The 13,825-nt window shown below is 36.3% G+C and overlaps 1 protein-coding gene across 2 annotated transcripts in view; it reads left to right on the top strand.

Moving 5' to 3' along the window:
* The first annotated feature begins 337 nt into the window (after positions 1–337).
* pik3r2 (phosphoinositide-3-kinase, regulatory subunit 2 (beta)) overlaps positions 338–13,825 on the top strand; it is a 92,093-nt gene continuing 78,605 nt past the window's right edge. For both annotated transcript variants that reach the window (XM_081597945.1, XM_008433459.3), the window contains exon 1: positions 338–799. The gene's annotated coding sequence lies outside the window, so the exon portion shown is untranslated. The remainder of the gene's footprint in view (positions 800–13,825) is intronic.

Below are 13,825 nucleotides of genomic sequence, written 5' to 3'. Positions count from 1 at the left end.
TATTGCTGCTTTAGGTTCATTGCAAACATAGACCCCAGATAAGGAATATTCTATTGAGTTACAGGAAAACAGAAGGGTCAATTACCTTGTCAAAGCTATGGTGGCTTTATTATTATTAGAGTTTATGAAGTTGCATCTGGCTCTTATGTTTTGACAAAGAATCATCTTACTGAAAATGTTTAGGTATGATTTGGGGCAAGAAACGAAAGCACTTATCATTTATGATCAAACATATTAACTAACATGTTTGATTTTAATTTTAATTATTTTAATAGTTATAAATACTCACACACAAAAAAAATCTGTTTTTCTTTTGTAGACAGGAGTAGAAATGGAGCATTAAGAAAAGCAATAGACCACAGACCTCAAAAACGTATACAAACAATAGTTCTTTGTAGTACGAGGTAGTTTACAGTGACGTTAAATAAAGTGCAGGCAAGTACAGATGGAGATTGATTGGTAGTTTCAGGTTTCCAGCTTAGAAGATGGAGCTCTCCGAAATCGTTCGGTCTTTTCCGCGTGGTTTCGTTCGTTTTCGTTCACAGCTCAGTAGTTCCCACGCACTCTCCTTCCCTGCGCCGTGCTGAGCTGGAAAATGGCTGAGCATAGGGCCAGGGAGTTATGGACCGGAGAAGTACGGTGCAGTTAAAAGTTAAATCAGAGTTGTCGACAGGAAATTTGGACACACCAAAAACACAACCGTTTGCAGCAGGGACACAGGAAATTTCTTCTCGGTTTCATCGAGTCTGTTAAAGCCCCACTGCAGAAAAAGCGAGAAGACTCAACAAACCATCCGCGGGTGAGTTTTTCCTCAACTTATTGCACATTTCCAGTACAGCAGGGAAGGCAGCTGCCAATGTACTGAAAAATGGTGGAAGTTCAATTCTGTTACTGTGCCGTGTGGACGCAGAGCCATGCTTGCGTCGTTTGTCAATGCTAAAGTTTATTTTTCCACATTTTCCCCCTGTGTTTTTTTTTTCTGTTGCTCTAAAATTTTTGCTGGAAAAAGTATAATTTGGTCTATTCGCACATTCCTCTGTGCTAGCGCTTCTCGACAATGACGTGTATAGAATGTTGATTTACAGTTAATAGCTAAATAAAGTACTTTAAACACATTTAAAATTAAATGTTTACCCCGTTGAGTTTGTGTATTTATATAAGCATGGCTCCAATAACCAAATAAATCATTAACCAAGTGTAAGTAGTTGCTAAAGTTGTCCGTTTGGTGTTTGTTGTTCGTATTTTTCCTCATACTGCTAACATTCAGCTTTTTGCTCTTTTTTTGCGACCGTAAAATTACATTTAATCCCATTTAGTCAGCCTGTAGCGTGCGTGCGTGTGTCTTATACTAAGATGCATGCACATACTTCATGCGAGAACATGATGTAGGCCTTGCGTAGTAGAGAAGATGATTGTTTTTTGGATATGGTTTCCGTCTAGCAGTAACAGTGACTCTATATCGTGCTATTTTTTGCATAAAACAACTGAGCTGTATGTGGTTTAATTACCGAGTCAGCCAGAATGCACCCAAAAAGTCCATCCTCCTTCACACTGCTCCCTCTTACTGCTCTCTGTAAAACATGACCTGAGGCAAAACGTAGTTTTATCTTAATGTATAAATAGAAAATTTAACTTGTAGTACTTCATTTAGAAAACTAGTGTAAATTTATTAGCTCTTTTGGCAGTGACATTTTTTGCTTCAACATTTTTTCTATGTATTATTGGGACACTGAAGATTATTTAAAAGTTGCACTTATCAAGATTTGTAGCAGCAGTTTCATACCAATTTTGGCCTATTCTGTTTTTTTTCTTAAAGAACTATAAGAAAAACAATTAAAAATAGCATCAAAATGTTTTTTGTTGTTTTTTTTTTCTATTTCCGGGCATGAGCACTGAGGAGCCATATGTGAGTGAAATTAGTAATTTTTACCATTTCGGATTCTGGCATGATTAGCAGTAGTTTTATGTGTATTCCTGATAGAACTTAGATCCTTACCTCTGAGGTTCCTGGGTTTCATAACCCAGGAAGTTTCACACCTCCAGATTTTAAAAGTTAAAAAAGATTAAATAAATTACATTTGCTGTACTCTATTCACCCTTTTTGCTCTCTAGCAGCCTGGACATGTTGCAAAAAATATTTTTTATGGCATCTATTTTCTTGACTTAGGAACTGTATATATAGTAACTACTACCGTTTTGAACATACAGTGCATTAATTGACTGTAAAAAGGTTTAATATCTGCCCTATTGAACCACATTTCTGTAGAACCTAAACAGAAAAATGTGGAACTCAGGCTATTGATTTATTGGATTGTTTTTTATTTACTCCATAATTACAGACTTTTTTTGGGATACCTCTCCCAAAAAGTGGGTTAATTCTTCCCCCCAAACATTACCTCACTTTGGGAAAAAAAAAACTTAATTCCCCCCCCCCAAAAAAATTACGTTTTTTTGGGGGAAACAACATAATTTGGAAAATAAAACGTATTACATAGGGCCCTATGTTAGCTGATGCTTTAACTGATACTTGGAAAAGGGTGCTAAGTTGGGCATTTCTTTTCATTGCCATGAACACATTTAAGTGAAAGAGCCTAGTTATACGAGTTGATAACATTTAAACCTAAATAAACTTTAACGATGTATATATGTCCTCTACAAAAAACAGCGACTTTGTTTAAAGATTCAAGTTTTCATTTTTAATTTGTCTTTTTGAAAAACAGTACCATAACTGAAATCTCAGGTACGGTCATGTCAACATTTCTGGCAGGAACAATGAATAGTCACGTCTGGTGCTGTTGGCCTGTTCTTCAGGCCAACAGCCTGAAGAACAGGCCAAAAACCGGCATTGCAGCAGGTTTTTCAGATCCATATGGACATTTTAGACTGAGGCCAACATGTATCCATCGGCAAGGCAACATAAGGATAAAGTAGCTGCCTAATATTTTGCTCATAAAGTCTAATGACTGTTTTTAAGTTAGATCACTTGATGTTAATTACATGCCGTCTTGTATTTTGTGATGCCTAGATCAGTAATATTTAGTAGACTGGCGAGGTTCATCATGGCTGGTAAGGCACCGTCTTCTCTGTAGTTGGATATACAAATATACAGTCATATGAAAAAGTTTGAGCACCCCTATTAATCTTATTTATTTTTATCTCTAAATATTTGGATGTTTGTAACAGATATTTCAGTTTGATACGACCAATAACTTATGGACACAGTAATATTTCAGTATTGAAATTAGGTTTATTGGACTAAGATCCTCCTTTTGCAAAAATAACAGCCTCTAGTTGCTTCCTGTAGCCTTTAATGAGTTCCTGGATCCTGGATGAAGGTATTTTTGACCATTCCTCTTTACAAAATAAATAATGAGAAATTCTAAGATGTTGATTCAATGTTGATTCAACCTTCATCTGAACGTGGATTTGCATGCATATTTGTATTTATTCTACATTGAATCAGTTAGGAATCAATGTTGATTCAACCATCCTCTGAATGTGGATCTGCATAGAGCAAAAGGTGATTTATACTGTAGTTGGGAAAATGTATGATTTATACAGAATAAACTTCCATCAAATAGCTGGTTTAATCTTCAAACAACTACAAATATTTCCAAATAAGTTTATTAAATTCATTACAAAATGTCCACGTGCAGATAAAGATCCCACACCAGTAATAATAGACCAGTTCGATTTAACCAGTTACCAATCCAAGAAACAACAGACTGAATCAGTAATTGGCAGGTTTAGTTCAGTGTTTCACCTGCCTTACATGTTTTAAGTGTTTCCTTTCTGCCTCACCTGGATTTAATCTGTGGATGATTAACAACCTTCTGCACTTCTTGATGGCTGCAGACTGTCATGCAATCATCTAACTCAGTTGTTCTGGAACAGAGACACATCTAAGCACGTCATGATAAAAAATGAAAAACAAGTGATTACTATCACAACAATTTAAAGCCCACTTGGAGCAGCCAGCTTTACACTTCCTTGTCCACCACATGCTCTCCCAGACCCCCGCCCTATTTTAAAAACTCAAATCTCACAAAATCTCGCAGGATTTCATACTTAGGCCTGGAGTGGTGGGCAGGATGAAAATAATACAAAATGAGACATGACCTCAATTATTAAAAATATCTGTTTTGCCCCAAAATAACCAGGATTACTATGGGCACAAAACAATGCCCTTATTTTTCAATAAACACATTTAATATCAAAGTAATATTGAAAAACTTACCATAAAACTGCTCAGAGGAGAATTCAATTCAGAAGCCAGTTGCAAACAAGCCAGCAGCAAAACGGCTGTAGGATTGGGACAGGTGGGTGTGGAGAGTTATGGGAGGGAGTAGGGGGAGATGAGAAGGTAATGAGGAGTGCAACAAACTGCACAGATTGGACACATAGAGGCCTTAGGGGTGGGCTAATCCTGGTCCTCGAGGGCCGGTGTCCTGCAACTCTTAGATGTCTCCCTTGTAGAACACACCTGGATCCAATAGCTGAATCACCTCCTCAGTGCAGTCAGGTTCTCCAGAGTCCTGCTAACGACCTTATTATTTGACTCAAGTGTGTTGAAGTAGAGACACAGTTGCCCACCCCTGCCCTAGTCCTTGATGCAGCTGTTGAAGGCTCGATTCCTGGCCTTGGCAACCTTTGCTGCATGTCTTCCCCCTTTTTTGTCAATTAACTTATCAAATAAATGCCACTAGAGCCAAAAAGATCTTTAACAAAATAAAATGTGAAAATTTAAAACCCTCACCTAAAATTAAAATTGTTTCACCCGGAGCCCAAGGAGGAGAGGAGGAGGGTGGAAAGGGTGAGGAGATTGAGGGGTAGATGGGCCCAGGTGAGGGGTGGGAGTTGGGGGGAAAGAGTTGTGAAAACCAGCTTCCATTGATTGAACATTTAAATCACAAGTTCTTCCGCAAACCTTGTCCTCAAGGCAAACTGACCTGCGTGTTTTCATTTCAGCAAAACCCCGTTAATCAGACATCAATTAAGATCATGTGTGCCGAATTAGGGAAATGTCTAAACTTGCAGGGCTTGGAGGACCAGTGCTGAAACACACTGGAATCACTTTGACTTTACTTGAAATAATTAAGTTCGATACCACATTTGTATCCCTCGTCTGACACAATGACTCAAGCTAACCAGGGACAGATTCCCTGGTAGGCCACCGTGGCTCTGTGGGTAGAGCAGTTGTCTTGTGATCAGAAGGTTGATGGTTCAATTCCAGCTCCCTCCTGCCACATGCCAATGTGACCCCCTGGGCACTTAACCCCAACTGATCTGTGTATTAAATAATTGTGTGAATGTGACTCTAGTGTAAAGTGGTTTCAGTGGTCAAAATGACTGGAAAAGTGCTATGTAAGTTTATTTACCATTTTTGAAGTAAACTAAATGATTTGAGTAAGACTGACTTAAATCTGTTATCTTAAACATGCTTAATAAATTTGTTAAAAATAAATTTACAAATTGAGTTGGATGATTCTAATATATTGGATTTGTTAAACTTAATAAATTAAGTTGGATAAATTTAATAAATTCAGTTCGATAAACTTAATCGAATTGCTTGTTACCTACAGAAGCAATTCAATTAAGTTGGTTCAACTATTTTCTTAGTTGATCCACCGTCAATTGTTGACCACAACCATACATGCAACCTTCGTAATAATAATTCAACATTGAATTAACATCTTTTGCCAACAAGCCAACAGCGAAGCAGCTGTGTGGTTGGGCCATCCCACTCATGCAAATGGTGGGGGTGGACCGCTCCACTCCTTGTAGTAAGTTGTAGATGTTTTTGTGTCAAACAGTCAGTGAGAATTGTTATGAACAAGTAAGAAAATGTACAGAAAGGAATCAGCACCCACTATCCTTTATAGTGGTTAATTTAAAATGTGATAACCCCCGCTCAGTAATAAAATGCTCTGACCCAGAGCTCGGATGAGGTGGAGAGGAGGGGAAGGGGTGCAACAAAACGGCTGACATTGATGAGATGTTGATCAGACAAATACATTTCAGTCATTAGATTTCAACGACAAAATAACATTGATTTAATGACACACTTTCAACGTTAGTTACTTGGCTAGAGGTGGATGGTTGTTTGACGGTTGATCCTCCGTCATTTGTCGACTTCAACCAAAAATCAACCATTAATCAGACCTCGGCATTTCAGTCATCAGATTTCAAGCACAAAACAACATTCATTCAATGACACAGTTTCAACGGTTTGATTGGATGGTTGTTTGATGGTTGATCCACCGTTATTTGTCGACTTCAACCTAAAATCAACAATTCTAACTATTTTCTAACGTTGATTTAACATCGTGTGCTATCTGGGATATTATTCAGTATTAATCATTATTTATTTTATGCCATTATTAATCATTATTTATTTGTGTTTATATAGTTATATAAATATGTATTGATATTACTAAATAATTTATTAAATAAATTATGAACGACTGTGCTTTTTAATATGCTCATCATACATCAGTATCAGAATATTGCATTCCTATTCTATTGTTATAGCCACTAAGCATATTTAAATATGCTGAACTATGTATTAAAAACATACTTAAATAATACAATTAATTATAAATGTAGCTTTGATAGATGTTTGAATATGGTTTCCAGTAACAAAAAAGCGTTTTATGATCGATTAAATGCGCTGATACGTCATGGTGCCTGCTAAACACATAAGCTGAGTGGAGTGGTGTACCGCTCCAAGATGGCCGAACTAAATCTCGTCAGCGACAATAGGCGGGAACGGTCCATGAGGCGTCTATCCTTATATTGTGTCTATGTTTGTGACATTGAAAAGAAAAATGGCGGAGGCACCAGAAAAATTGCTATCAGAAAAAGACCACGAGATATAACAAACGACCAGGAGATACGACAAACTTTCACCTTCGGTACTGTGAATGTAAAAATTTATTCACTTTTCATATCTTCTGATAAACTAAAATATAAGCAATATTGTTGCAAATTTTGCACAAAAAGTTTTCGGTTATATACCTTTTTTGAAAATAAAAGAACTAAAGAAGCTGACAAGAAATCAATGTAAACACTGTTTTAAATGTTACTCAGTTCAGTCTAGAAATGCACATCCCAGTGTATCATTATCAGATATCACAGAATGATTGAAACAACATTGAATCAATGTCAGCCAGAAACATTGAATCAACGTTGAACGCTGACATTGAAACAACGTTGAAAGTGGTCGGTGACTTGTATGTTGAATCAACGTTAGGGTTTCAACCATAACTGACATTATATCAATGTTGATTCAACCATCATCTGTATGTCAATTTACATGCATATTTGTGTTGATATTACATTTCATCAGTTAGGAATCAACGTTGATTCAACCTTCATCTGAATGTGGTTCTGCACGCATATTTCTGTTGATTCTACATTGAATCAGTTAGGAATCAACGTTGATTCAACTATCTGAACTTGAATCCGCATGTATGTTTGTGGTGATTCTACATTGAATCAGTTAGGAATCAACGTTGATTCAACCATCATCTGAACTTGGATCTGTACGCATATTTCTGTTGATTTTACATTAAATCAGTGTTGATTCACCACTCATTTGACTGTGGATCTGCATGCATATTTGTGTTGATTCTACATTGAATCAGTTAGGAATCAACGTTGATTCAACCATCATCTGAATGTGGATCTGCATGCAGATTCCTGTTGATTTTATATTGAATGAAAGCTAAGGATTTATGTACATTTTTATGTCTGATAGGTCTGCATTATAACATCCCAGATAGCACGCGATGTTAAATCAACGTTGAAAAATAGTAAGAATAGTTGATTTTAGGTGGAAGTCGACAAATGACGGTGGATCAACCATCAAACAACCATCAAATCAAACCGTTGAAACTGTGTCATTGAATGAATGTTGTTTTGTGCTTGAAATCTGATGACTGAAATGCCGAGGTCTGATTAATGGTTGATTTTTGGTTGAAGTCGACAAATGACGGAGGATCAACCGTCAAACAACCATCCACCTCTAGCCAAGTAACTAACGTTGAAAGTGTGTCATTAAATCAATGTTATTTTGTCGTTGAAATCTAATGACTGAAATGCATTTGTCTGATCAACATCTCATCAATGTCAGCTGTTTTGCCGCACCTCTTCCCCTCCTCTCCTCCTTATCCGAGCTCTGGGTCAGAGCATTTTATTACTGAGCGGGGGTTATGTTTTAAATTGAGCACTGTAGAGGATAGTCGGTGCCGATTCCTTTCTGTACATTTCTTACTTGTTCATAATAATTCTCATTGACTGTTTGCGTGGGATATATTGACACAAAAACATCTACAACTTACTACAAGGAGTGGAGCGGTCCACCCCCACCATTTGCATGAGTGGGATGGCCCAACCACACAGCTGCTTCGCTGTTGGCTTGTTGGCAAAAGATGTTAATTCAATGTTGAATTATTATTGCGAAGGTTGCATGTATGGTTGAGGTCAACAACCGATGGTGGGTCAACTATAAAACACACTCTAAAAAAGAAAATTGTTGAACCAACTTAATTGAATTGCTTCTGTAGGTAACAAGCAATTGGAAAACCGGAGCAGGAGGTCAAATGTCAAAATCATAAATATCCCAGAACAGTCAGAAGGTACCGATATGGTTGGATATGTGGAACGACTAATCCCGCGGCTTCTTGGGGAGGAACACTTCCTAACCCCGGTTACTATCGAGAGGGCACACCGCCTGGGGAGGCCGTCGGAGCGGACCAGACCTATCCTCGTGAAATTCCTGACCTTCAGGGATAAAGACAAAGTACTTCGTTTGGCCAGGAACAAGGGAACGGTGCAGTTGGATAATAATCGAGTCTCATTTTATCCGGATTACAGCATTGAGATCCAACGCAAAATGCTCGCTTTCAACGAAGTGAAGAAAAAACTACGGGAGAAAAACATTGAATACGCCAGCCGCTACCCTGCTAAACTGAGGATTCGACACGGAGGTGGATTTAAACTGTTTTCAGGTCCATCTGAGGTGGAGACCTTCCTGTCCACTGTTCAGGATGAGGGATAGACTATTTCCTTTTCAAGATGACCACGCACCAAGACTGTTAACGGTAGATTTTAAGTAGCGTTATAGCCGTGAGTATTTTTCCTTTTTGTCTCTCTTGATGGAGCAAGCGTAACATTCTTTTTCAGAAAAATTGTTCTCTGCTGGGGATACCATAAATGTTTAGAAGCAGAGTTAACCCACGATTTGTTTTCTACTTGTTTTGTTTTTGTTTTTTTCAGTTTTTGGTTTACTGGGGTTTAAATGTGGGTTCTTTTTTTTTTTTTTTTTTTCTTTAGTTTGGGGTTTGTGGGACACTCTCTCCATGAGGTTCAATTTGTGGTGTATGAAGCCTGTAAACTATTAGCAAGAGTCAGAGATCTCTCTTTTCTTTTTTTTTTTGCTCCAAATTATACATCTCATGTTATCACCTAGTCAGAGCATTTTCTCACAATATTTAAAATGAATAGGACAGGACTACTAAACTGTATTTCACTGAATGTTAGAGGGATTAATAACCCTATTAAAAGGAAGAAAGTTCTAACATTCTTTAAGAAGCAAAACACAGACATCGCCTTTATCCAAGAGACCCATCTCACAGATGTAGAACATTTAAAGTTACGCAGAGATTGGGTTGGTCAAGTATTTTATTCTTCTTTTTCATCTAAAGCCAGAGGTGTAGCCTTACTTATTAATAAAAACCTTAGATTCCGGTTAAATTATATGGAAAAAGACAGAACTGGCAGATTGATTTTGACAGACTGTGAAATAAATACAAACAGAATAATACGTGTATCTGTTTATGGCCCAAACTTAGACAACCCAGAATTTTTTAAAGATTTAACTCTAAAACTAGCAATGGTTGAAGCTCCATGTATATTGGGCGGCGATTACAACCTGGTTCTAGATCCACTCATGGATCGTTCCTCTACTAAATCTGCTGCACTATCTAGATCGGCGGTAGCTCTGGCTCAAGGCATGAGGGAACTGGGATTGGGGGATGTATGGCGGCTATGTAACCCAACCAGCAAAGACTACTCTTTCTATTCTAATGTCCACAACTCATATTCAAGAATCGATATGTTTTTGACCTCTCTCCCACTTATATCACAAATTAAAACATGTACTTACTTAGCAGCCACAATTTCAGACCATAACCCCATACAAATGAAATTAGAATTTCATCAACCTGTTTCTTCCTCTATATGGAGGTTCAGAGAATATCTTCTTAGGGACCCTGAATTTGTCACTTTCATGAATACCAAAATTGATATCTATTTAGAAGTAAATTCAAATACCTCCTCACATTCAAATATATGGGAAGCGCTCAAGGCTTACATGAGGGGGCACATAATTTCATATGTTTCATATAAAAACAAACAAAAAAGGGAACACATTTCTCAATTAGAAAAAGATATAAGGACTTTGGAAATTGACCATGCAAGAACAAAACAACCAGAATTACTGAGCATCTTAAAGCAAAAACGGATTTCATATGATAATCTGTGTACAAGTAAAGCTGAAGCAGCAATGGCAAGGACTAAATATCACTAATATGAATTTGGCAACAAAACAAGCAAATTACTGGCGTGGCAGATAAAAAAGGAAGATAATGAAAAATTTATTCAGAGTATTAAAATAGATGATGGTAGACATTTAGAAAATATAAAAGATATAAATTTGGAATTTAAAAAATATTATCAAACATTATATAAATCTGAACTTAACAAAGGTAAAATAGATACAAATACATTTTTGAAAAGATTACATTTACCTAAGATTAACACAACTGACAAAGACATATTGGATAGCGAGATAAGTGAAGAGGAGGTCTGTCTTGCTATAAAATCATTACAAAATAATAAAGCTCCAGGACCAGATGGCTTCCCAATTGAATACTTCAAAACCTTTATAAGCAAATTACTTATCCCTATTACAAACATGATCAAAGAGGCATTCCAAAGGACAGAACTTCCTCAATCCTTAGAACTTGCAACAATAACATTACTCCCCAAACCTGGAAAGGATAGACAAAAGTGCGGTAACTATAGGCCCCTCAGCCTTCTTAACGCAGATTACAAGATCTTGTCTAAGATTATAGCATCTCGACTGGAGAGAATAATACCAAAAATTATAAATTCAGATCAAACGGGTTTTGTTAAGAATCGACAGGGAGCAGACAATATTAGGAGGTTGTTGCATGTTATTGATTTTACTAAAAGAAAGAGGAAGTTCTCTTAGCCTATTTTCCATTGCCATAGAACCATTGGCAATTGCTATCCGTTCTGACTTATCTATCACAGGTGTGAGGGTAGGTACAGATGAACATAAACTTGCGCTATATGGGGACGATTTATTAGTATTTATTTCTCAACCATTTAAATCTTTTCCATCTTTACTGACATGCCTTGGGTCATACAGCTCAGTTTCTGGTTACAAAATCAATTATTCCAAGAGTGAAGCGTTTCCACTTAATATGACAAAGCAGGAGACACAATTACTTCCTGGTTCATTTAAATGGTGCCCAGATGGTTTTACATACCTTGGCATTAATATTAGCTCATCGTATGAGCAGATTTACCAAAAGAATTACACGTCATTAATAAATAAAACTAAAGCGGAACTGGAACGATGGACTGATCTCCCACTGTCTTTGATTGGTAGAGTCAATACAATTAAAATGTCTATATTACCTAAATTTATTTATTTATTTCAATGTGTCCCCTTAAAAGTACCAATGACATTTTTTAAAGATTTGGATAAAGCAATATCTGTATTTTTATGGCAAAAGAAAGTCCCAAGAGTTAAGCTTTTCACTTTACAGGCACCTTATGCTAAAGGTGGATTAAATCTCCCAAATTTCAGAGTGTATTACTTGGCCTCTCAGTTCCGTATACTATGGATGTGGATGCATTCAAATGGTAACGATGTTAGGTGGATCTCAATTGAACAACAAGAACTAAAATCCACATCACTATCAATTGTCCCCTTTCTGGGTTCTAAAAAACAACTCTCTAAAATCACATCAAATCCTTTAATTTTAGCTACCTTTAATGCATGGCTTCAACTACATGCCCTCTTAAATCTAAACATAGAATTTTTGGTTAAGGCTCCACTTATAGGTAACCCTAACATTCCTCAGCCTATAGCAGATGGTATATTACAAACTTGGGTCAGAAAAGGCATTATATTAGTTGGCGATCTTTATACCAACAATGTCTTTGCCAGCTTTAGTCAATTATCTGAATTTTATGACTTACATAGGCACAATTACTTCAAATATTTGCAGATCAGACACTGGATTAAGAGCCAAACAGAGATATTCCCAAATAAACCAGAGGAAACTCTACTTGAAACATGTTTATTAGATACTAAACGTACCACCACAAAAGGACTTATTTCCTGTGTTTACAAAATTGTTCTTGATTACTTACCAGTTTATGAAAACAAAATAAAATCTAAATGGGAGTCAGATTTAAACTGCAAATATGATGACAAAAACTGGAGTAGATTGCTAAATTCATCTCAAACAATATTGATATCAACTAAGCATAGACAAATTCAATTTAATATTTTGCACCGCATATATTATACCCCATACAGGTTGAATAAACTGAATGCCAACACCACTGACAAATGTCAAAGGTGTAAAATGTGTGTAGGGGATCTTCTTCATATGCTTTGGAGTTGTATACACTTGCAAACCTATTGGAATAATGTAATTCAGATATCATCAGCAGTTTGTGAACTTTCTTTAGATGCTGATCCCAAGATTTGGATAGTTGGGGATCTTATGTCCTTGAAATTGTATCCTTGCAAGAAATACTTTGTTTTGTTAGCATCATCTGCAGCAAAAAAGGGTATACTTAAAAATTGGAAAGCTATGGAGCCTCCAAACCAGAAACATTGGATCAATGAACTGTTGTCATACTGTACTACTGAAAACATTTCTCACTCAATACGGGGGACATGGGTTAAGTACAACCAGATTTGGATTCAGTTTCTGGACCTTCTTACCAGACTAGACCTGAGAAACTGATATGTATTGATTTTCACTGTCTTATTTCAATTCTTATGTTTAATTTTTGCTCAATATTTTTGTTGAATTTCTTTTCTCTTGACTTTAGCCTTTCAAAAATATGTTATGTGTTAAATTATATTACTGTATATGTTCTTACATGGAGAGAGTGGGTGGGGTGGGTTTTATTTTTGAAGTGTTTTCACACACACACAAAAAAAACAAAAAAACAGAAGGTAGTATTGTACATTTGATGTAGATTTTGTATGGATTAACCTTCTGAATAAAAATATCTATACAAAAAAAATTCCTACAAGCAACGTAGTCTATACAATAAGATTTACGTCTTTGTATTTTATTGAATATTATATGTTGTATTATGTCATATCTTCAGTTACATTTAAAATATATTTGATATACAGTCAATAAAGAATGTGAACATGTACCATAAAGTGAAAATTTAAGTGAATGTGTTTGGAATGAGGATGCATGGACTGTTTTTCCCCACATATTTTTATTTAAAAAAAAGTTTTTACAACCTTTTGAAATTAAGCCTGTTAAACTTTTTTGACAAAACGTCTGCTGTAGAAAAAAATTAAGTAAACTCTACATTTACAGCGAACTCTTGTTTTTTTGGGGGGGTTGCGTTCCAAAAATAACCCATAATAGACGAAATCCGTGAAGTAGTTACCTTTATTTTTTACAGTTATTACACAGCATAAATAAATACATTGAAACCAAAGAACAAAACCTGTTTTCAGGTCAGCGGA

The sequence above is a fragment of the Poecilia reticulata genome, chromosome 17, assembly GCF_904066995.2.
Source record: "Poecilia reticulata chromosome 17, P_reticulata-male-v2, whole genome shotgun sequence".
Taxonomy (NCBI): domain Eukaryota; kingdom Metazoa; phylum Chordata; class Actinopteri; order Cyprinodontiformes; family Poeciliidae; genus Poecilia; species Poecilia reticulata.
The sequence above is the reverse complement of the archived record's forward strand: the minus strand, read 5'-3'. Positions and strand labels throughout refer to the sequence as shown.